This window comes from Rhinopithecus roxellana, chromosome 20 (genome assembly GCF_007565055.1).
Source record: "Rhinopithecus roxellana isolate Shanxi Qingling chromosome 20, ASM756505v1, whole genome shotgun sequence".
Lineage (NCBI taxonomy): Eukaryota > Metazoa > Chordata > Mammalia > Primates > Cercopithecidae > Rhinopithecus > Rhinopithecus roxellana.
The window spans coordinates 68,986,742-69,012,462 of record NC_044568.1 but is presented as its reverse complement, the minus strand read 5'-3'; the positions used below and the strand labels follow the sequence as shown (position 1 = coordinate 69,012,462).

Genomic DNA, 25,721 nt, shown 5'->3' with positions numbered 1-25,721 from the left:
AGTACTGGGATTACAGGCATGAGCCACCACGCCCAGCCATAAATTTTTGTTTCAACAGGAAATTAACTTAGGCTGAAATGGCAAACTTTGTCATGCCTGTGGTGGGCAGCAGCTCAAATCTCAGTTCAGTTCTTTTAGCCTTAGCTGCATGCTGCTTTGAGTCTACTGTATGCATGGTGAATTTTAGCACATTTTTCTGAGATCCAAGAGATAAAATAGGGAACTGTATTCACCCACCTGAATCTTTATCTTATTCATGATCTTCATCCTGCTTGTTTCTGCTTTGCAGTACATAAAATTAAAAGAGATGAAATCTTATTCTTTCTCTTTTTCTCTCTTTCTCTCTCTGTGTGTGTGTGACTCTTGCTCTGTCACTCAGGCTGGAGTGCAGCGGTGCGATCACAGCTCAATGCAGCCTCAAACTCTTGGGTCAAGTGATCCTCCCACCTCAGCCTCTTGAGTAGCCGAGATCACAGGCATGCACCACCACACCTGACTTATTAGTCTGTTCTCACGCTGCTAGTAAAGACATACCAGAGACTGGGTAATTTATAAAGAAAAAGAGGTTTAATGGACTTACAGTTCCACATCGCTGGGGAGGCCTCACAATTATGGCAGAAGGCGAGGAGGAGCAAAACCACATCTTATATGGTGGCAAGTAAAGAGAGAATGAGAACCAAGCAAAAGGGGTTTCCCTTTATCAGATCTCATGAGACTTACTACCACGAGAACAGTATAGGGGAACCACCCCCATGATTCAGTTATCTCCCACTGGCTCCCTCCCACAAGAGTTGGGAATTATGGGAGCTACAACTCAAGACAAGATTTGGTTGGGGACACAGCCAAACCATATTACCTGGCTAATTTGTTTGTATATTTCATAGAGACAGGGTCTCACTATGTTGCCCAGGCTGATCTCAAACCCCTGGACTCAAGTGATCCTCCCGCCGCAGCCTCCCAAAGTGCTGAGATTATAGGCATGAGCCACCATGCCTGGCTACCATTCCCATTCATCATTGAACTCAGGCTAGGTTCCATGGCCTGGCTTAGTTCAGGGAGTCAAGATCATGAAAGGATACATATGCTATGTTAATGGATTTGGAGTTTATGTTGATTTTATAAAATGGGAGCCATTGAAAGACTTTAAGGAGGAAAGAAGTAATAATAATTATATTCTGGCAAAATTACTCCGGTCATTCTGGAAAGGATGACTTAGAATGGGACAAGACTTGAAGCAGAGAGACCTATTAGGATGTTGTTGGGGCAAGAGATGATGGTAGATCTCGAACAAAGGCTTACACATGATAAAGACAGAAAAAAGATGTCCCCAGATAGGAAAGAAAGCATGAGAACAAAACAGAAGTGGGATGTATATGGTGAGAATGAAGAACTGAGACTTAACCTGCCCCTCTGTTGAGGTTGTGTTGGTACCTTGGAAAAAGAAAGGCTAGATAGGGTAGAGCCATACCACAGATAGCTCTGAGAGTTGAGCAGAGGAGCCTAGACTTGCCATGATGGCCATTTGGGAATCACTATAGATTCTTAAAGGAAACAGCATGATGATAAATGTATAGGTGTGTGGTTGGCAGGGACATGAAAGATGCTGAAGAAAGGAGAGCCTAGGCGGGGCATGATGGCTCATGCCTGTAATACCAGCACTTAGGGAGGCTGAGGTGGGTGGATCACTTGAGGTCAGGAGTTCGAGACCAGCCTGACCAACATGTATTTTGTATTTTGTAAAAATACAAAAAAAAAAAAAAAAATTAGCTGGGTGTGGTGGTGCACTCCTGTAATCCTAACTACTCGGGAGGCTGAGGTGGGAGGATTGCTTAAACCTAGGAGGCAGAGGTTGCAGTGAGCCGAGATCGCACCACTGTATACTCCAGCCTGGGAGACAGAGTGAGATTTCATCAATCAATCAATAAATAAATATACAAAAATTAGATGGGCATAGTAGCATGCATCTGTAATCTCAGCTACTCGGGAGGCTGAGGCAGAAGAATCACTTGAATCTGATTAAAGGGAGGCAGAGGGTGCAGTGAGCCAAAATTGTGCCACTGCAGTCCAGCCCAGGTGACAGAGCAAGACTCTGTCTCAAAAAGTAAAAATAAAAAAGAAAGGAGAGCCTGGAGCCTGAGAGAAAGCTGGGAGGTGGTTGTGGTATTCCTTGACACAAAGAGATGAAGATTTTGGTTAGAGGAATGGCTGTGAAAATGGTGAGAAAATGTGAATACTACTGGCAATTCAGAGGAATAAATGAGAGACCATCATCCTTTTTTTAAAAAAACATTTAGTGAAAATGGAGTTATAATCCACCCAGCAACTATTCTCACAAAACTATTGAGAGGCTCAAATAAAGTAATATATATGAAGTCTCTTATAAATATATGAGTATCATCGCAGAGATAAATTTATCACTATATTTAGTCCTCTAGTGGGGTTGCCAGATACCAAAGTAGGGAAGTGGGACCATCTACAGTGGCAGCCACTGGGCAGGTAAATAAGAATTCGACATATGGACTTAACTTTGGAATGCATTTTAGTTTTCTTTAACAGAAGTGCTATCTGTGACCCTGGAGTCATAAGTAACTGAGTTTTGATCTCGACTGTAACATTTACTAGCATAAACAAGTTATATAACTTCTTTGTTCCTTATCTGTAAAGTGGGGATAATTCTATTAAATACCTGATAGGATGGTTATGAAATTAAATAAGATAATATATGTTAAGTGTTCAGAACCAGTGTCTTTCATGTTAAGGGGTGAATAAATGTTGGTTGCTATTTTTTTATGTGTTATTTTTGAATGAGTACATCACATTGCTGCATTATCCCAAGGCAAAAGTCAACCCTAGTAAGTAGCCCTTCAGTTGAGTAAAATGTGTGATCATCCTGTTCTACTCCAGGATAAAAATCTAAGTAGATATATTTGTTTCTGTGACAGCCCTTCATTGTTTGCTTTTCAACAGAGATGCTTTGGAAATTACTCATCTTTCCAAGTTTTTATTATGTCCCTTTTCCCTCTCAAATCAAGCTTTGTATTCTATGTTAAAAAGCAGAAATCTGGCCGGGCGCAGTGGCTCATACCTGTTTAATCCCAGCACGTTAGGAGGCCAAGGCAGGTGGACTACCTGAGATCAGGAGTTCAAGACCAGTTTGACCAACATGGTGAAACCCCATCTCTACTAGAAATACAAAAATTAGCCGGGCGTGGTGGCTCGCACCTGTAGTCCCAGCTACTCTGGAGGCTGAGGCAGGAGAATCGCTTGAACCCGCGAGGCAGAGGTTGCAGTGAGCCGAGATGCGTTATTGCACTCCAGCCTGGGTGACAGAGCGAGACTCCGTCTCAAAAAAAAGCAGAAATCTTATCTTTTATAATTAGATCTCTTTAAATAGATTCAAGTGGATATTGCAGTTCTTTTCTAAAAATCACCAGCTGCAGGAATCACTGGCTTAGGAGACACAAGATGTCATTGGCAAGGGCTTCTTTCTTTAAAGATAACAACATAATTATGCTTAGATGTTTCAGCATTTTATTCTGCTGTTATTTTTATTTTCAGTGTCTTCATACTTTTGTCTTCTCACTATTCTAATTCAGAATAAATTAAAGCATTCATTTGGATTCTACTTAAATATATGTATGAGAAAGAACACAGAATAATGAAGCACCTGATTTTCTCTTTGCAAGTTTTGAAATAGATTTTTGCATTCATTTTGACTTACGCGCTTGCAAGAGAGTAAACAGTGTAACTGAAATACAGTTTTCCTTTTAGGAACACAATGTTACTTAATTTTCCTCTCCCTGGCTTGATGTGGTTGGAATTGATTCATAGCACTTGAGGGATGGATGATCTGTTAATAATTTAAACATGAGTTGTAGTCTCAATCCACGGGCTTCCTGATTTGCATTTGTCAATATTATGAGGCTAACGAACTCTTGGGCATGCTTTAATGAGTTTGAACTTTTATATATCTAATTAAATTAATTAAATCACAGGAATAGTTTTAATACTTTCATGATTACAGAATTGTAAAGAACGTCTCATTCATTTAAAATATCTGGGATTTTTTTCTTCTTTCAGTTTTTAAAATAAGTTACCATAAACCTAGAATTTTTCCTTCCTGATGATTACATTTCTGGACTTTGTTATAATTTCACCCTTCAAGGAAGTTTCTGGAGGCACTTACTGTCTGGAGCACACTTTTCAGGAGAACCAATCTGTTTGTCTTGTCAGTAACACACTAGAGTCAATTATTGTAGATTTTCCTCATAGGGTACCTTTGTGTAAACTGAAAGCTTATGCACTGATTAAGCCAATCTTGGAGTTCAATGAGCTGTTCAGATGGAATGAGTAATCTAGTTAATACGTAACTATAGAAGTTCTGGCATCTCCTGTTTCAAACTGTCTATGTTTCTGTGTTGTTTTAGTTTGTTGAGTTGCCAAAAATCCACTAATACAAAGCATTTCCTGTACATTGTTTTACTCTGAAAGATATTTAGTTATGGTTTTTATTTGCACATCACTCTGATTTCTGAAGAAAGAGAAAGAAAACATCCTTTTGCAAGTTGAAGTGCAAAGTAGGCCTCTGTGTCTTTTTCAGTTCCCCTCACTTACCTCTTTTTTTTCTTCTCCTCTCCCGTTTAAAACTTCCCTCTACAGGTCCTTACCCAGGTTTGACCATCTCTAGAAACTAAACAAATTTCAGACATTGACCTACCTTCAAGTCTTTCTCTTATTCTTTCCCAGCCTGTAAGAAGCAGGTAGTAGATATACTAATATTTGCTAAGAGGTGATAGTAGCCTTCTATTCTGTAGCCATTCCTGGGATTTTGTTTTGTTTTTTTTTTTTTCCAAAAGACTGGTTCTTCCTCTGTTACCCAGGCTGGAGTGCAGTGGCACTATCATGGCTCACTGTAGCCTCTACCTCCTGGGCTCAAACAATCCTCCCACTTGAGCTTCCCAAGTAGCCAGGACCATATGCACACACCACCACGTCCAGTTAATTTAAAAAAAAAAAAAAAAAAAATTTCTTTTGTAGAGATGGGGTTTCACCATGTTGCCCACGCTAATCTCAAACTCCTGGGCTCAAGCAATTCTCCCACCTCAGCCTCCCAAAATGTTGGGATTACAGGAATAAGCCACCACACCCAGCTTATTTTGTATTTTCAATAAGGAGACTATTTAATCCAAAGGAATAAAGTTTGAATGATTAAATAGAATCTGAGGCAATACAATTTGCTAATAGAAGAAGTATTTGAAGATAAGATCTCTCTGTCTCTTTAAAACATTCTTGGTAGGTTACTTACACCAACAATAGTTGCACTATCAAGTTTCTTTTTGTTTAATAACTTGTCCCATAGGGATCTTCTCATGGTCCCAATCTAAGCCTGTCAAAGTCTATTTACATATAATTTGCATCTAAATCATTCCTACTTGTGTGGTCTGTGTGTGACCGGATAGGGAAAGCTTAAGAGCCCCTGAAATCTTTGCTAACCCACTGCTACTTCAGGGTCACCTCTTGGTTACATTACCTTAAAGAGGAAATGAATGAAAAAACAAAAGCAGCAGATCAACAATTAGCCTTAGGGAGAAAAATGGGTCCTGACATGTAGACACCAGTTGGGGGAAATCTATTCAGGGACTACCCAGCATTCTTGCCCATTGACTATTGTGACCTGTGTGCCTGGCAAGCCCCATCAAGACCAGAAGATAGATGGCTTTGGCTCCAACACTCTGCAGTGCTCTAATATGTGCATCCATATAGGGCTTTAACAGCTTTCACAAGGCCATTCTCAGTCATCCTTCATGGTTGGGAAATCGGAAGTGTTCCGTTCTTTCCACTTTTGAAAGTGGGAAGGAAGAGGGGAATTTTTTCTCCTTTCCAGGCTAGAATGAATAGGATTCCAGCCCTTAACCAAGACTACTCAGTGCCAATTGGTGTTTGCCCATGGACTAGAACTTATTTTCATTGTACCCTGTTATTTATGCACCATTTTAAGACTAAGTCACTGGATTCCCTTCTACCCATGCCTTACGAAGTTAAACAAAGAAAGATGAAAAGTGCAAGGACCTTGAAATGTCAGAGATGTGGGGCAATCCGTTGGCTGCATTTAAGTCCTTTGTTTTAGGACTTAAAAGGGATGAGCCCCTTTTAAATTTTACTTTCTTATTTGTGATACAGGGTTAATAATATTTTATTCTACCTATCTCAGATTCTTGTGAGGCTCAAACAAGATAATAGACATAGAAGTATTTTGCAGATAAAGAGGCTTACAAATGCACACAGTAGTGTTTTATTCCACAGCATTTTATGTCTGTGCTGCACTGTAGCTGCATACATTATATTAACTAAGATCCCTCTTCTGTTCATAAAGGGCTATGTGGAAGAGGGAAACTGAAGTCAGAAAAGAGATGATTTCTCCAGAGCTGAAGGGGAAATTCAAGGCTGAAAAGTAACTGTTGTTAATAGATCAAAATTTACCTATGAATTTTTTAGTGATGAATTTCATCAAAAATTAATTGCATTTAAATTATTTAATTCTCTAAATGGCTTTTGGAGAGGAAATCCTGCCTGTTGGGATCTGCCATGTCAATCTGATTTCCTTTGGACCTTGACAGAAATTGTAAACTGTGTTGACTCTGGCTCACACGTGGTAATAAATTGTATTCATGAAATGTTACAAGAAACCAGTGATTCTTCTATTATATTTCTTTCCTTTTTTTTTTTTTTTGAGATGGAGTCTCGCTCTGTCACCCAGGTTGGAGTGCTGTGGCCGGAACTCAGCTCACTGCAAGCTCCGCCTCCTGGGTTCATGCCATTCTCCTGCCTCAGCCTCCCGGGCAGCTGGGACTACAGGCTCCACCACCTCGCCTGGCTAGTTTTTTTGTAGTTTTTAGTAGAGACGGAGTTTCACCGTGTTAGCCAGGATGGTCTCAATCTCCTGACCTCGTGATCCGCCCGTCTCGGCCTCCCAAAGTGCTGGGATTACAGGCTTGAGCCACCGCGCCCGGCCTATTATATTTCTTAACAGTAGTGAGGTTGAGTTCTAGGCCCTGAAATGCATGGAAAAAAGAGTAGATGTTAGCGAGCACAAAAAAAGGGCACATGAACAGAGTCAGATCTATATTTTGTCTCCTGTTTCCTCGTTGACTGGTTCAATAAGATGTTTCTGCTGAGGACATGTGGCTCTCCAGGGTGTCATCCCTAGAGATCCATACACTTTAGTACCCAAATAAATGGCATCCAAGACAGGAGGAAAAGTCGTTTATCTGGATCCCTTTTTTCAGTAACTGATTTCAGGAGGTCAAATATGTATTGCATCCTTTGACTATTTTAAGCTTTTACCTTTTTTCTCCCCAAAATATTTAATATCAAACTGAAAGCACACAGAGTACAGTCCTGGAGAAAGGAAGAGCATACTTCAACTAGTTAGATTACAGGGGGCATTTAAACACTCTAATTGAGATCCTGGAGCCTGGAAAGAAGATTAAAATTCAAAGACACAGAAAAAGACTCCAGTTCTTCATCTCTACTTCAACCTGGTCCGTAGAGGAAATGAAATAAAGAACAGAAGAGATTTGGATTGAGCAAAACAAAAAGGTTGGAGCACAAAGGTTTTTAACTTCTGGCATAAGATCTTAACATCTGTGGGTTAATGTCTGTCAAATGTGATTTGATGCAGCTATATGTGGAAACTATGGAATATTGGACCAAATGGCCCACTGTGTTTAAGTGTCACAGGGTGAATCCCAAAATTGGGGTTCATGGCGGCCGTGAGGGTTCTTGGCCTCACTTAGGAAGGAATTCAAGAGTGAGCCAACAGAATAAAGTGAGAGCAAATTTATTAAGAAAAGTAAAGGAATGGAAGGATGGCTACTCCATAGGCAGAGCAGCAGCACGGACGACTTGACTGAGTATACTTATGGTTATTTCTTAATTGTGTGCTAAGCAGGGATGGATTATTCATGAGTTTTCCAGGAAAGGATTGGGGAGTTCTGGAACTGAGGATTCCTCTCCTTTTCAGACCACATTGGGTAATGTCTGGACATTGCTATGGCATTTATAGACTGTCATAATACTGGTGGGAGTTTCTTTTAGCATGCTAATGCATTATAATCAGTGTATAATGAGCAGTGAGGATGACCAGAGGTCACTTTTGTTACCATTTTGTTTTTGGAGGGTTTTAGCCAGCTTCTTTACCACATCTCATTTTATCAGTGGGGTCTTTGTGACCTGTATCTTGTGAAACCAGTCCCGCTGACCTCTTATCTCATCCTGTAACTAAGAATGCCTAACCTCCTGGGAATGCAGCCCAGCAGTCTCATCCTCATCTTATCTAGTACCTATTCAAGATGGAGTCACTCTAGTTAGAACACCTCTGACATATTTCCTCCCTCCCCTTTACAAGGGCACCCTTAATCCTAAGGGTTATAAAGGGATGAAGATCTATCTTCTGTAACTTCTTCAGGCTGAATGGGGGGAATGATATTCTTACCTAATTACTAGGGTCTCTTGTATTCAAGGTAGAGAGGAGCTCAATGAGAAGGTGTTGGTATGGTGAGGGCCATTCATAACTGAGTCTCAACAGAAGGTATAATCTGGAAGATTCATAAGTGTTCAATTTAAGAAAATGTTGAGTAGGCTTATCCTGCATTCCTACACAAAGAGTACAACGGCAATATATTCCATAGCAGTAAAGCAAAATAAGTGAAATTATCTCAAGTAAACTAAATAAGAAGGCTTTTCATGAACTGAGCAATTGTAACCAAGCTGATGTGAGGTCATGCCCAGAACTAGAATACTCATCCAGATTTTCACATTACCCATCCCTATCGTTTCTTCTGAGCAGCCACCAGAGATCATTGGTTGGTTCACAGGAGTAAGCAGGATCCGTCTAAATTGCAGGAAAAATTCAAAAACAATGGATGTGATTAGAACCTAATAACAGGTGTACCATAGTTTTTGAATCATAATTTTTCTCTCTCCAGTCTCTCATTTTTACTAAAGACAAATCATGGTAGAACCAGTTTGTTTGCAAAATAAGTTTTTGTCTTATTAAACTTGGCCTGATCATGTATATAAAGTGCTGCAAGAATAATTATTTGCCATAGAAACTCCTTTTTAAATTGTCTTTGATGAAACATTGTTCCATAGAAATCCCAGACTTGATTGATTGATTGAGACAAGTCTCACTCTGTCACCCAGGCTGGAGTGCAGTGGCACAATCTTGGCTCACTGCAGCCACAACATCCCAGGTTCAGGCCCTTCTCCCACCTCAGCCTCTTAGTAGCTGGGACTACAGGTGTGCACCACCACGCCTGGCTAATTTTTGTATTTTTTAGTAAAGACAGGGTTTTGCCATGTTGCCGAGACTGATCTTGAACTCCTGAGCTCAGGTGATCCTCCCACCTCGGCGTCCCAATATGCTAGGATTACAGGCATGAGCTACCATGCCCAGCCTTCTCAGACTTGTATGAGCCTCGAGTCCAGCCACAAATTAATCTGTGCCTGCAAATACTTGTATGAGTTGGGTGAATTCCTCTTTTCTTGAGATCCCAAGATAACCTATATTTCCTGGGCCTGTCAGAAAGCAACATTTTTTACTTACTGCAGGTCAGGAACTCTGTACAGAGACTGTGTAGAAAAGGTATGAGGCCAGTTTTCCTAAGGGGCTTTTATTAGCTCTATGAGTCAACTTTGGTCCCTTAAAACAGTCTGTTTATATTGGAAAGCATGCCGTTCCAGTCAAAACCTTGGTAAAATAACCAGTGTTTCTAGTTGTGTCCTGTTACAAAAGAAAACAGGTTCTTATTACATTTATGCAAATAACGGCATTGCCATAAATTAACAATACTCACAAATAGTTTCCAAATTCTGGAGAAATCAGATAGTGAAAAAGAAACATGCTCCATATTTTGTTTCTGGACAAAAACTTTGTTTTATACTCCTTATAGGGGTATACTTTACTCAATTGTTGAAAGCTGTAAATAGCTCAAAAGTTTTTTTGACTGTGAAAAACCAAACAGAAAGAATCAGCAGTGTTTTAAGCAAAAAATCATAAAAAGATTATTTTAGTATTTTATTAGTTCAATCTATGCAATTAATTCCTGTTTTGCTTGATATCTATAAACACATTAGCTTTCCAAGAGAGTCTTGAAAGTTTTTTTCTCTGGTTTAGTGGCACACTTTCCAAAGCTATCAGAGATGTATATTGAAGAGTGCTTGTCAGAATCCTATACCTGATTACAAACCATCTTTTGTAGAGGATCGAAACAAGACAATTGTCTGTGGATGACAAAAAGGCTTAGGGCAACCACAGCCAAAGATGCTATTAGCAAGGAAATGTGGTTACCCCTGTGGCAGAAAATAATTTAGCATAACAATTATAATTATTACTGATAATGTACACTAAGTCATAATCAGAATTATAGGAGTTTCACATAATTTTGGAACACATACCAGTAACACATTTATACAAAGACAGCCCAAAGAAAGTCAAATACCATTGTATATTTAACAGTGCTTCCTGTATGCTTTTAATATACCAAATATGTCATTTTTGGACTTTAGGGGACCTAATATCTAAAAGGAATAATTGAGTCAGAAAAAGACTTAATTTAGAATTTGATTTTGGAAACTTGTCAAGTGTCAAAGGCTTAAAACACTTGATATTGCCGGACGCGGTGGCTCAAGCCTGTAATCCCAGCACTTTGGGAGGCCGAGACGGGCGGATCACGAGGTCAGGAGATGGAGACCATCCTGGCTAACATGGTGAAACCACGTCTCTACTAAAAATACAAAAAACTAGCCGGGCGACCTGGCGGGCGCCTGTAGTCCCAGCTACTCGGGAGGCTGAGGCAGGAGAATGGCGTGAACCCGGGAGGCGGAGCTTGCAGTGAGCTGGGATCCGGCCACTGCACTCCAGCCTGAGTGACAGAGCGAGATTCCGTCTCAAAACAAAAACAAAAACAAAAACAAAAACACTTGATATTATAAAATAGAATCACAGGTCGTTTATTTAGCTAAAATAACTCAAAGATTTCAAAAGGACAAAAACTTTTACTCATTGATGAAGGGAAGACTTAGCTTTCCAGACAAGATCCAATAAAAACAGCATGAGGTCAACTGAATCTCTTTTCTATCCTCTTTTTTTCCTATAGTTTATTTTAAAGGTAAACAAAAATCGTTCTTTTTTTGTTTTTTTTCTTTTTTTCTTTTTTGTTTTTTTTTTTGAGACAGGCTCTCACTCTGTTGCCCAGGCTGGAGTGCAGTGGCACAATCTCAGCTCACTGCAACCTCTGCCTCCCACGTTCAGGCAATACTCCTGCCTCAGTCTCCTGAGTAGCTGGGATTACAAGTGCATGCCACCACACCTGGCTAATTTTTTGTATTTTTAGTAGAGATGGGACTTCACCATGTGGCCAGGCTGGTCTTGAAATCCTGACCTCAAGTAATCTGCCCACCTTTGCCTCCCAAAGTGCTGGGATTACAGGCATGAGCCACCAAGCCTGACCAATATTCTTTTAATTTTAGTCAACTTGCTCCCATACAGTTCTTTACAAGGTTAAATTTTCACAAACCTTCTACAACTTGTTTAGGCCTTTAGTTTTATCCTATCTTTTTAAATTTAAAACGATTCTTACACCCTCTAAATTAGACAAAATTACTTTATTTTTTTAAGAAAAAAACACATTCTCGTGCCTTTTTACCAAAAACATGTAATTTTAATTTCTTTAGTGTAAGAATTTTTTTTTTTTTTTTTTTGAGACGGAGTCTGGCTCTGTCGCCCAGGCTGGAGTGCGGTGGCCGGATCTCAGCTCACTGCAAGCTCCGCCTCCCGGGTTTACACCATTCTCCTGCCTCCGCCTCCCAAGTAGCTGGGACGACAGGCGCCTGCCTCGTCGCCCGGCTAGTTTTTTGTATTCTTTAGTAGAGACGGGGTTTCACCGTATTAGCCAGGGTGGTCTTGATCTCCTGACCTTGTGATCCGCCCGTCTCGGCCTCCCAAAGTGCTGGGATTACAGGCTTGAGCCACCCTGCCCGGCCTTTTTTTTTTTTTTTTTTTTTTTTTTTTTTGAGACAGTCTTGCTCTGCCCCCAGGCTGGAGTGCAGTGGCCGGATCTCAGCTCACTGCAAGCTCCGCCTCCCAGATTCACGCCATTCTCCTGCCTCAGCCTCCCGAGTGGCTGGGACTACAGGCGCCCGCCACCTCACCCGGCTAGTTTTTTGTATTTTTTAGTAGAGACGGGGTTTCACCGTGTTCGCCAGGATGGTCTCCATCTCCTGACCTCGTGATCCGCCCGTCTCGGCCTCCCAAAGTGCTGGGATTACAGGCTTGAGCCACCGCGCCAGGCCTAGTGTAAGAAATTTTAATTACATACCAGGTGCAGAGCCTAGTATGCAGGACAGAACTGCCTATAAAGTCTGACTCTTGCCAGCACAGTTAGGGGGAAATGGCTCACCCTCTATGTTCCCAGGCCTTATCCTGAATTAAATGGCTCTAACGCAGGTAAGTTGAACAATTACCAAAAGTCATAGAAACAGTTTATGACCTTAAAGCGCTTAGCAAACCTAATATCTGACCTGCATGATTTAGACCAAATGTCCAAATTTTGAAGACATTTTTATTTTATTTTACCAGTAATCTTTAAACTTTCTTTCTTTTTTTTTTTTTTTTGAGACGCAGTCTCGCTCTGTCGCCCAGGCTAGAGTGCAGTGGCCAGACCTCAGCTCATTGCAAGGTCTGCCTCCCGGGTTTACGCCATTCTCCTGCCTCAGCCTCCGGAGTGGCTGGGACTACAGGCACCTGCCACCTCGCCCGGCTAGTTTTTTGTATTTTATTTTTTAGTAGAGACGGGGTTTCACCGTGTTAGCCAGGATGGTCTCGATCTCCTGACCTCGTGATCCGCCCGTCTCGGCCTCCCAAAGTGCTGGGATTACAGGCTTGAGCCACCGCGCCCGGCTAAACTTTCTTTATTTTTAAAAGACTATTAGTTATGCGTACTAAAAGACACTAAAGTTTTTATTTTTCTAGCAAGTATTTAAGTCTTATTTTTCTTTGTGCCTATTATTTAGAGCTCTTTTATTAAACATTATACATACAGCACATATAAATACACAGACAGAAGATCCAGTAGTTGTAAGATTTCTCATTTGCCAGTTTTTAAGTTTCTTATTAAAGCCTGCAGTTTCTAGGGCCAAATAAGCAGGCACAGCTAGAAAACAAAACAGATCTCCAAAAATCAAGGATCCCATTTTTACGCTAGATTCTGGATTCCTAAAAAAAAAGGAACACCATGGGACCAGACAATGCCATGCTTTTACCTTGCATTTCACTGCAAAGACGTTCCCCCAAGGCTGGTGGCCAACCCAAAGCCCATCTGCCCATTCCCCATTTCATACCTTTTAGGTACCCAAGAGCACGCTTTTTTCATTTAAATATGAGAAGAAAGAAGTATTGGCCTGTAGTAATAACCGCTCACCGTAAGCAACTGCCATCAGCTATTCCTAAAAGTATATGTCCTACCTAGCTGTTACACCATGGCTAAAAGTTCTCTCGTAATGCAAAATAATTTCTGATACCCCCAAAAGTAAAAAAAAGATCAAGTAACGTGATGCAAAACAGAGCAGAGCCTTAGATTTTGAGAGGGACCTGTCTGCTTACAGTTTTTGGAGTTCCATGAGGAAAACAGCTTTTTCTTCCAAAACAGGATCTGTGACATCTATTTTTCTCCCAAGGAGTCCCAAGCTGTCAGAAATTACCATAGGTCCTCTCATGTGGGCATCAAGGGTAGCAAGAAAAAATACTGGAGAAATAATTCAGTTGACTGAGAAGAAAAACAAACCAAAAAAATAAGATCGAAGAAAAGGCATAAAACCTTTTAATTTATATATATATATAAAACTTGGGTGATATGGTTTGGCTCTGTGCCCCTACCCAAACCTCATCTTGAATTGTAATCCCCATAATCCCCATGTATTGAGGAAGGGACCAGGTAGGAGGTGACTGGATCATAGGGATGTTTTCCCCCATGCTGTTGTCAGGATAGTGAGTGAGTTCTCATAAGATCTGATGGTTTTATAAGACAGTTTTCCCTGGTCTTGCTTGCTCTGTCTTGCCTGCTGCCATATAAGACATGCCTCTTCCCCTTCCACCATAATTGTAAGTTTCTTGGGGACTCCCCAGCCATGCAGAGTTGTGAGTCAATTAAACCTCTTTTCTTTATAAATTACCCAGTCTTGGCTGTATAAAATGGACTAATATATTGGGTATCTGTTTTTAATTAAGCTGACTTTTAACCATAGAGCACTTTTTAAAAAAGTCCTTTTGGGTCAGATGCGGTGGCTCACACCTGTAATCCCAGCACTTTGGGAGGCTGAGGCAGGCAGATCACCTGAGGTCAGGGGTTTGATACCAGTCTGGCCAACATGGTGAAACCCTTTCTCTACTAAAAATACAAAAATTAGCTGGGTTTGGTGGCACACGCCTGTAGTCCCAGCTACTTGGGAGGCTGAGGCACCAGAATCGCTTGAACCCAGGTAGAGGTTGCCGTGAGTTGAGTTGGCACCACTGCACTCCAGTCTGGGTGACAGAGCAAGACTCCATCTCAAAAAAAAAAAAAAAAAAAAAAAAAAAATCTTTCTAAATCTTTTATCATTAGACTTTAGCCAGGACAAGCAGCCAACACCTCTGGCTTTTAAGCCCCCTTTTTCCCCCCTCAAAGGTATTCTTCCAAGTAAAACAAAAAAGCCTTAATGAAAGTTATGATTTAACCATGGACGTACGAAGTGTCTCCAAAGAGACGGCAAGCAGTTTTTATGAGATCTAGAATCATGCCTAAGGTAGCTCAGAGAAAAGAAAATTCAAGTCAGGAAATCAGTAGCTGTCCATAGAGGGAAAAAGAATAAATAAATGGCAAAAGTCCCACAAGTGTCAAATCAAAAGGAACTCATCCCTAAGCCAGGAGTTTAATCCAGGCCACCATCACAAAAGAGCAAAGCCTTTGCTACTGAGCTACAGCAGAAGGTAAGCACCATATTGTTTTTCCCAGGAGTCTAGAGCAGCCATTTTTGAGCTTATGAAGAACATACCTTTTCAAGGGAAAAGAAAACAGATGTTAGAATTAAAAGTCAGTATTTATTTCAGTCTTACTGAAAGCAAACCAATACTTTAAGAAATGTGTTTTAATATAGGGGACCAAAATTTAGATAGACTATTATAAATAAATTTTCTTTCATTGTGGTTTATTTAATTATATTAAAAAGTTTAGGCCGGGCGTGGTGGCTCATGCCTGTAATCCCAGCACTTTGGGAGGCAGAGGCGGGTGGATCACAAGGTCAGGAGTTTGAGACCAACCTGGTCAATGTGGTGAAACCCCGTCTCTACTAAAAATACAAAAATTAGCCAGGTGTGGTGATGTGCACCTGTAGTTCCAGCTATTCAGGAGGCTGAGGCAGGAGAATGGTGTGAACCCAGGAGGCGGTGCTTGCAGTGAGCAGAGATCACGCCACTGCACTCTAGCCTAGGCAACGCAGCGAGACTCTGTCTCAAAAAAAAAAAAAAAAAAAAAAAAAATTAATAGTTATCTTTTATGAACTTTATCACGACTTATGTAGACCATCTATGACTTAGGACTTGTCCTATACTTTCTTCTTTCCTAAATAATCAGTCATTCTACTTTAGAACAAGAATTTACCATACAAGATCCTTTCTCACATAAAATTTCTTTTCTTTATAGCCTTCCTTACCAAAAATACATCTTCCTATCCATAACTTTCTACTCATCTCTCTCCCCTACTTACTGTTTTTTTTTTCTTTCTACCTTGTTTCTATTTTCTTCCTAAATCCACATTTTAAACCCCACTTTAAATAACATCTGAATTGGCAAAAAAAATTTTTTTTTCAATAACAGTATATCTTCTTTGGCACATTTTACATACAGAATTATATATGAATTTTTAGTAATCCTAAATTTTAATGAGTTTAAATTAAATGAACTTGAAAAATGCTTGGACTTACTTACTTAATTTATGAGTGCTCTTTTATTTATAAGTCAATCTGTTACCCTGTAGACAATATATAGCATAATAAATATAAATATACATAAACACACATGTATGTATGCACACACATAAAGATTCAATAGCTTTTATCTTGAAACTCTGGTCATGAGATAGTAATACAAACTCACTGTTTCATAAAAGACAGCTAGATCCAAATTATTATTATTATTATTATTTTTTTTTTTTTTGAGATGGAGTCTCACTCTGTCACCCAGGTTGGAGTGCAGTGGCGCGATCTTGGCTCACTGCAACCTCCGCCTCCCAGGTTCAAGCAATTCTCCTGCCTCAGCCTCCTGATTAGCTGGGATTATAGACACTTGCCACCACACCCGGCTAATTTTTGTATTTTTAGTAGAGATGGAGTTTCACCATGTTGGTCAGGCTGGTCTCAAACTCCTGACCTCGCGATCTGCCTGCCTTGGTCTCCCAAAGTGCTAGGATTACAGTCAAGAGCCACTGTGCTCAGCCCCAAATTATTTCTCTGACAAAATCGGGACTTATCCAAATGGCTAAACTTTTTTTCCTAATTTGAATTTGCTGTCGTTGCTTAAAGGGCACCTTAGCAGCACGTCCTTCAGGACTATTGTTCCCATGTCCAACAAGGATCTTTACTAGACACAGAACTTTTTCTATCTATCTTTCTATCCAGTTATCTACCCCTGCAAATTCTCAGCTCCTGCATCAAAACATTAAATGAAGTGACAATAAGACAAGAAAATGCTGTCACAGAAAACAATAACTTTAGAATAGAAAACAAGAAAAAGCAAGACCAGGATTCCCCTAGGGTGGGACTCTAACCCACAGTTGTAGAGGGAATGCCAATCCTGAACACCGCTGAGCATCTGGCATGGATGACAAACATACCAAATGCTGAAAACCCCAGAGCACCTCAGGAGTATCCAGCAGTGAACCCCAAAGGCATGAGACCTAACACAGTTGGGGGCCACAATATTACATGACTCTGGCATCCCAGGATCAACACAGTGGGGGACCACTCACAACCAAGTGTCTTGCTTTAAACAATTGCCCAACTATCCAAAGCAAAACTACAGAGAAGGGGTGACAGGGTGGGCTACTAAGGAAGTGGCCGGCCAGGTGTGCTCCCATCTGGGGCACCCAGACAATGGGAGGCTGCAGTCAGGCTCCTAAGCCAGAGGTCTCATGGCCACTTTCCCATCTACCCAAAATAAAGGACAGAGAATCCAAAATCGAAATTGAATAAAAGGTGGCAGCCAGGCATGGTGGCTCACACCTGTAATCCCAGGAGGCCAAGTCAGGTGTATCACCTGAGGTCAGGAGTTTGAGACCAGCATGGCCAACGTGGTAAAACCCCTATCTCTACTAAAAATACCAAAAATTAGCCAGGCACCTGTAATCTCAGCTACTCGGGAGGCTGAGGCAGGAGAATCACTTGAACCCAGGAAGCAGAGGTTGCAGTGAGCCAAGATTGTGCCATTGTACTCCGGCCTGGGCAACAACAATGAAACTTTGTCTCAAAAAAAAAAAAAGATAGCAAGTTGAATCCTCATTTCACCCAGCTCCTATTCAAGGTGGAGTCGCTCTGGTTTGAATGCCTTTGATATAAGGAGCTCCAAGAGTCTGAATCTGGAGTGTTTTTCTTGCCTCGGTTAAGAAACTTTTAAATAATACTAATATTTTTTCAAAAACAGAAACAATGAAAATTTAGAAGGCTTTTACAAATGTTACTCATTAAATGGCCGGCTCTGAAGCAGTAAAGACTGAAATTATATTGTCACCATCGTTTACTGACAAATAAGGAAAGGAAGAGCTGGCAGAAGCAATGCCAGTCAGAAAGCAGTGGGAAAGCCCTGGGTTCTGCTTGACTGGTGGTAGAGGCAGGACTCAGTTCCTATAGTGGGCAGATTACCAAAGAATCCGTATCTCCTGCCTCCTCTGTTTGAGGGCAGCAATGATTGTGAATTGTCTGTGAGATTCGTCCCAAGCCTTTGGTCTCTGAGTTTTTGGGAGGCAGGGTTGTGTTTCATATCAGATTGTGCTTACACACATAGACTGCTTCTTTTCCAGTATGTGAATATTTTTATATGTTGCTTCTGTTTTTCCAGCTTCACTGAAAAATAGATTCTCCAGTCCTCGTTCTGACCCTTCCATTCGCAAAATTTCATTTTTTAAAAAACAGACTTCTGGCTGGGTGCGGTGGCTCACGCCTGTAATCCCAACACTTTGGGAGGCCAAGGCAAGTGGATCACCTGAGGTCAGGAGTTCGAGACCAGCCTGACCAACATGGTGAAACTACATCTCCACTAAAGAAAATAATACAAAAATTAGCCAGGCATGGTGGCACACGCCTGTAATCCCAGCTACTCCGGAGGCTGAGACAGGAGAATCCCTTGAACCTGGAAGGCGGAGATTGCAGTGAGCTGAGATTGCACCACTGCACTCCAGCCTGGGTAACAGAGCGAGACTCTGTCTCACAAAAACAAAAACAAAAACAAACAAAAAACACACTTATTGAAATAGAATTCATATATCATATAATTCAACCATTTACAATGTACAGCTCAATGTTGTTGTTGTTGTTGTTGTATGCTCACAGACTTGTGTAATCACCATTACAATCAATTTAGGACATTTTCATCACCCCAAAAGCAACCTTGTATCCATTTCCAGTTGAGCAGTCACTACTGTACTTGCTGCTCTAAGGGTTTACTTAAAGTTGGACATTTCATATAAACGAAATACACCATGTGGGCTTCTTTCACTTAGCATAATGTTTTCTTTTTCTTTTATTTTAAACATGGAACATTTCATGAATTTTCCTGTCGTCCTTGCACAGGAGCCATGCTAATCTCTGTATCATTCCAGTGTTGGTATATTTGCTGCTGAGGCAAGCTCAGTGTTTTCAAAGTTCATCTATGTTGTAGCATGTATTGGTAATTCATTTCTTTTTATTGCTGAATAATATTCCATTGTATTTATATGCCACTTTTTTTTTTTTGAGACTGGGTTTTGTTCTGTCACCCAGGTTGGGGTGTAGTGGCGCGATCTCGGCTCACTGCAACCTCTGCCAACTGGGTTCAAGCAATTCTCCTGCCTCAGCCTCCTGAGTAGCTGGGATCACAGGCATGTGCCATTACACCCTGTTAATTTTTTGTGTTTTTAGTAGAGGCGGATTTCACTGTGTTAGCCAGTATGATCTTGAACTCCTGACCTCATGATCCGTCTGCCTCGGCCTCCCAAAGTGCAGGGATTACAGGTGTGAGCCACCATGCCTGGCCTGGATATGCCCCATTTTTAATCCATTCATCAGTTGATGGATATGTGAATTTTTGGCTATTATGAATAAAACTGCTATGTACATTTGTGTACAAGTTTTTATGTGGAAAAGTGTTTTCAGTTCTCTCGAGTCATATGGTAACTCTATGTTTAACTTTTTGAGGAACTGCCAAACTGTTTTCCAAAGTTTTCCATTTTACATTTTCACCAGCAGTGTAGAAGGGTTCCAGTTTCTTCTCACCAGGGCTTGTTATTGTCTGCCCTTTTGATTACAGCTCTCTCAGTGATTATGAAATGATATCTCCTTATGGTTTTGATTTGTACTTCCCCAGTGATTAATGATGTTGAGCACCTTTTCCTGTGCTTCTTGGACATTCATATATCTTCTTTGGAGAAATGTTTATTCAGATCATTTTTTAATTGAGTTGTCTTTCTTTTTTGTGTTGTAAGAGTTCTTTATAAATTCAAGAGACAAGTCCCTTACACTTATGTGATTTGCAGATATTTTCTTCCATTTTGTGGATTGTCTTTTCACTTTTTTTAAAAAAAGAAGAATAGACTTTTTCTTTCAGAAAAAATAGAATTTTTTAAGAGCAGTTTTCGGTTCACATAAAAATTGAGCAGAAAGTCGAGAGAGTTTCCATATGCTCCCTCCCCCACACACAGCCTCCTTCACTATCAAAATTCTTTTCACTTTCTTGATGGCGACATTTGAAGCACAAAGGTTTTTAATTTTGATGAAGTCCAACGTATGCATTTTTTTCTTTTGTCACTTTTGCTTTTGGCATCATATGTAAGAAGGCTTTGTCTAACCTAAAGTCACAGAGATTTACTCCGTTTTCTTGTTTTTTGTACAGCCGAGATCTTGCTATGTTGATCAAAGCCATCACTCCCAGGCTAGTCTTGAACTCTGGGCCTCAAGCAATCCTCCCACTTAAGTCTCCCAAAGGACTGAGAGTTTTACAATTTTATCTCTTATGCATACATCTGTGATCCATTTGAAGTTGTTTTTTTTTGTTTGTTTTGTTTTGTTTTGTTTTTTGTTTTTTGTTTTTTGTTTTTTTTTTTGAGATGGAGTCTCACTCTGTTCCCCAGGCTAGAGTGCAATGGCACAATCTCAGCTCACTGCAACCTCTGCTTCCCAGGTTCAAGGAATTTTCATGCCTCAGCCTCCAAAGTAGCTGGCATTACAGGCACCTGCCAACATGCCTGGCTAATTCTTGTATTTTTAATAGAGATGGGGCTTTGCCATGTTGATAAAGCTGGTCTCAAAATCCTGACCTCAGGTGACCTCAGTCACCTCAGTCTCCCAAAGTGCTGGGATTACAGGTGTGAACCACCATGCCCGGCTGAAGTTAATTTTGTACATGTGTCAAGAAGGGGTTTTCATGTGGCTATCAAGTTGTTCCTGCCTCATTCTTTCTCCATTGTTTTGGCATTCTTGTTAAAAATCAATTGAACATAAATAGGAGAGTTTATTTCTTTTTTTTTTTTGAGATGGAGTCTTGCTCTGTATGCCCAGGCTGGAGTGCTGTGACGCGATCTTGGCTCACTGAAATCTCCACCTCCCGGGTTCAAGCGAGTCTCCTGTCTCAGCCTCCCGAGTAGCTGGGATTACAGGCATGTGCCACCACACCAGGCTAATTTTGTAGTTTTAGTGGAGACGGGGTTTCTCCATGTTGATAAGGCTGGTCTCGAACGCCTGATCTCAGGTGATCCACTCGCCTCGGCTTCCCAAAGTGTTGGGATTACAGGTGTGAGCCACCATGCCTGGCCCAAGAGTTTATTTCTTGACCCTCAGTTCTATTCTATTTGATTTACCTATTATTAGGCCAGTATGTACTATCTTGATTATTGTAGATTTGTAGTAAGTTTTAAAATCAGAAGTGTGAGTCCTCCAACCTTTTCACTGTTGTGGATCCCTTCCATTCTTATATGAATTTTAGGATCAGGTCGCCAGTTTCTGCAACAACAGCAACAGCAACAAAAACAACAACAAAAGCAGCTGGCATTTTGATAGGGATTGTGTTGAATCTGTGGATCAATGTTGGATATTGCCATTATAATATTGTCTTTCAATTCATGAGCATGGGATGTCTTTCCATTTATTTGTCTTCTTTAATTTCTTTCAATAATGTTTTCAGAGTATGTGTTGCACTTCTTTTGTTAAATGTATTCCTATTTTATTCTTTTCAATGCAATTGCAAATGGAATTGTTTTCTTATACAGAATATTCACTGCTAACCTGAATACTTTGGCATTTGGTGGCAGGAACTGAAGGGCGTATTAGGATACATCAGTTACTTGAAGTGAATTAAATTATTTCATGTGTGTACTGAGAATGAAATGGGTATCAGCACTGCTAAGCTGGTGAGGCCACCCCCTACATGACTATGCTATTGATGACCTGATTCCTCTATAACTGTTATAGAGAAAGACTTTCTCTTGCCAAAGTATCTAGAAAGTTTTCAATCATTCTGTGTATCTTATCATTCTATTTGCTACCCTCACTAAATAGAACAGTCCCAGTACTATTTGTGCCATCATTCATTTGGAAGAGAGATTTGATTCCCAAAAGATTATCATACTCTTCAACTGTAGTGAGATTACAGTGACTTTGCACCAGAGTAATGTTACGCTAAAGGCATTGCAGTAGAATGATCCATTGGAGATTAAAAACCTCATTCTGTGTTATCAAACAAAGACCTCCATCCTCAGTGAACACATTATCTAATTCTAATCCACCAAGAATGTATCTCTAGTTAAGCTATTTCCTTGCTCAAAAAAGCATTATCAGCTCTGCATTGTTTACATCTTTAATTTCACACCCTCCATGATTTGACACTGCCTATTTCTGATCATGTTCACCTCTCATTGTGCTCTTCATTGCAGTTACCTGGTACAGCTGTTGTTTTCTAAATATGCCATATATTTTGTCTCTCTACCCCTGCCACCATCTTGCCTCTGCTGTCACAGCTCTGTCTACCGGAAGCAATCTTCCTCTTGTCTGTCCCTATGAGAATCCTTACCATTCTTCAAGATTAGGTTTAAGTGCTCCCTCCTCCATGAAATTTTCCCCAAGAAGAATAGATATCACCCATCCCGTTGCTCTCATCCTGCTTAGTACCTCTGACTTCCTAAAAGTAAGGACAAAATTTCCATCATCTCTCAATCTCCAGTGCCGTATGGCGTCCCTTGCACATAGTATGTCTACATTCGATGTTTTCATTGAATTGGCTAGATGGAAAGATATTTCTTAAACTGCAGTTTGGAAATTAAATTCTGATGTATTTTCAGGACTATGTATATTCTCTAAAATAGTTTTTTAAATATTGTATTTTCATTTTACTAATAATTCTGAATCACCAGGATCCACATTATAATCAAGTTGCATTGCGCAATGTTAATGCCCATGTTTGTGTTTGAGAAACACTGGAGTAAAACATTATTCAGAATGTGTGTAAAGTTCTGGTTACAGAGGAGTGCTGGCTGTAAGTGATCATTCAATTTTTGGAAAATATAATTGGTTTTAGCCAGCAGTACCTTAATCTGAGGATAAGATATTCTTTAGTTACTTCTTGGTAGAAAATAGAGCAGTTAGGAATGGTTTTATCTGTGTTCACATGTGTGTCTCAAAAAAAAGCGGGGGGACAGGAGGAGAAGGAAGAGAGCCCCCATACGTTAATAATAGAGTTTTGAAAGAATGGTATAAGAATCTGGCGAAGAGTGGAATTCTTTTTCTCACTTGATTTTTCTCAATTTCACTTTTATGGCCTGTTTTAGTGAACTAGGGGAATGATTGAGCCCTTGAAATTAGCAGGTCCTCTAACTCCAAAAGTTTAGTATGTGTGTGTGTGTGTGTGTGTGTGTTTTTGAAACAGGGTCTTGCTCTGTCACGCAGGCTGGAGTGCAGTGGCACAATCATAGCTTACTGCAGTCCTCAAACATCTGGGCTCAAGTTCTCCTCCCACCTCAGCCTCCCTAGTAGCTGGGACTGCAGGCACATGCTACCACACCCAGCTAATTTTTAAAATACCTTTTTTAGAGACAAGCTTTCGCTATGTTGCCCAAGCTGGTCTTGAACTCCTGGCCTCAAGCCATCCGCCCACCTCAGCCACCCAAAGCTTGTCAATTCAGATTCGACAGCACCCCTCTGCTATGTAAGCATCTCTTGTTGCAAGTCATTTCAGATCCTTTCTGGAAAAAGATGGGATCTCATATACATAAATGAATCTATCACTCTAGACTTCAGAGTACCATTGAAAAGCTTAATAGTCGGGCGCAGTGGCTCAAGCCTGTAATCCCAGCACTTTGGGAGGCCGAGACGGGCGGATCACAAGGTCAGGAGATCGAGACCATCCTGTCTAACCTGGTGAAACCCCGTCTCTACTAAAAAATACAAAAAACTAGCCGGGCGAGGTGGTGGGCGCCTGTAGTCCCAGCTACTTGGGAGGCTGAGGCAGGAGAAAGGCGTAAACCCGGGAGGCGGAGCTTGCAGTGAGCTGAGATCCCGCCACTGCACTCCAGCCTGGGTGACAGAGCGAGACTCCGTCTCAAAAAAAAAAAAGAAAGAAAGAAAGAAAAGCTTAATGAAAAATCTTCCAAATTCTAATTTGTTAAAAGAATCTTTTCACAATGCCAGAATTGATACAGGCAAGTCATAGGCAGGTTAAAATTTTTTCAGCTCTCTCACTTGATCACCTTCCAAAGCAACTCATTTTTATCAAGTTCTTTTCAAACGAATCTAGATCCTTCACTGGCTTTCTTGAACACACAGCTGTTTGCTTCTCAATAAGGGTGATTGGTGCTGACTTCCTGAGACTAGGGAGATGCAAATAGCCAGGTGTTGTCATTACCATTGCACAAAGTAGAAGCCATTAGAACTAAGCTAAGATAAACCCCACTCATTAGAATCTGCTGGGTAAGTTTCTAAAAGTGGGCTTGGATTTACTGTGTTCATTTCTCTGAAGCTTTTTAGAAATACCTGAGGAGGCCAGGTGCAGTGCCTCACACCTGTAATCCCAGTATTTTGGGAGGCCAAAGCGGGTGAATCACCTGAGGTCGGGAGTTCGAGACCAGCCTGACCAACATGGAGAAACCCTGTCTCTACTAAAAATACAAAATTAGCCAGGTGTGGTGGCACATGCCTGTAATCCCAGCTACTCGAGAGGCTGAGACAGGAGAATCATTTGAACCTGGGAAGTGGAGGTTGCGGTAAGCTGAGATTATGCCATTGCACTCCAGCCTGGGCAACAAGAACAAAACTCCGTGTAAAAAAGAAAAAAAGAAATACCTGAGGAAAAGAAGATGGTCTCTTTAACTTCAGTTTCATGAGTGCCTCTTCATCTAAATAGTGTGTAGTGAATGCTTTCTGTTTTTTGTGGGGTTTTTTTTGAAATAGAGTCTCGCTCTGTTGCCCAGGCTGGAGTGCAGTGGCGTGATCTTGGCTCACTGCAAGCTCCGCCTCCTGGGTTCACACCATTCTCCTGCCTCAGCCTCCCAAGTAGCTGGGACTACAGGCGCCCGCCACCACACCTGGCTAATTTTTTTATTTTTAGTAGAGACCAGGTTTCACTGTGTTAGCCAGGATGGTCTCGATCTCCTGACCTCGTGATCTGCCCGCCTTGACCTCCCAAAGTGCTGGCATTACAGGCGTGAGCCACTGCGCCCAGCCATGAATGCTTTCTGAAAATGGAGTGGGGGAACTTGGAAATCAGTACCATTTTTTGTAAAAGCCATTTAATGCATATTTTTAAGGACACAGCAGGATAGTAATGAATGTTTGCCCTTGTCAGGGGACAAATGTGTGCTGTCCTTCATTAAAAGGTGAATTAGGATCTCGGAGCTTTTGGTTCAAATAAGTTTCAACTGAGTCAATAGGAACATCTCATCTGGATAAAGAAAAGAACAAACAAACATGCAACAACAACCAAAACCAAAGAACCCCTCCTGGATGGGATAATAGTGGTTTTGTTGCCTAATCAGAAACTAGGAAATAGTAGTGGGTATCCCAGAACCCTAGATTTTAATTCATAATCAAATGGGTTAGCCAATAGTTGTGAAATACACCCAGCATGTAACCCCTTCTTGCAAGCTACTACTGTAAGTAGTTACACACCTTTTTTTTTTTTTTATAGGTTGGCATATATAGTAAAGATGACTCAGCTCTTTGGGAAAGTTATATGTATTTATGCTGATATTATAGGAGTCATACTGTATACCAGGTTGTTGTCTCAATTAAAATTGTAATTAGAAGAAAGAAAATTATTTGGTTTAATTTTTTCTTTTTCTTTTCTTTTTTTTTTTTTTTTGAGACGGAGTCTCGCTCTGTCACCCAGGCTGGAGTGCTGTGGCCGGATCTCAGCTCACTGCAAGCTCTGCCTCCAGGGTTCACGCCATTCTCC

General features: G+C 40.8%; 1 protein-coding gene and 1 pseudogene across 1 annotated transcript in view; one reads left to right on the top strand and one right to left on the bottom strand.

The window, feature by feature from the left end:
* The window catches only part of LOC115895295 (transport and Golgi organization protein 6 homolog), a 121,725-nt gene that overhangs the window by 19,226 nt on the left and 76,778 nt on the right, over positions 1-25,721 (top strand). The window lies entirely within an intron of this gene.
* Positions 18,833-18,932, bottom strand: LOC115895411 (annotated as a pseudogene).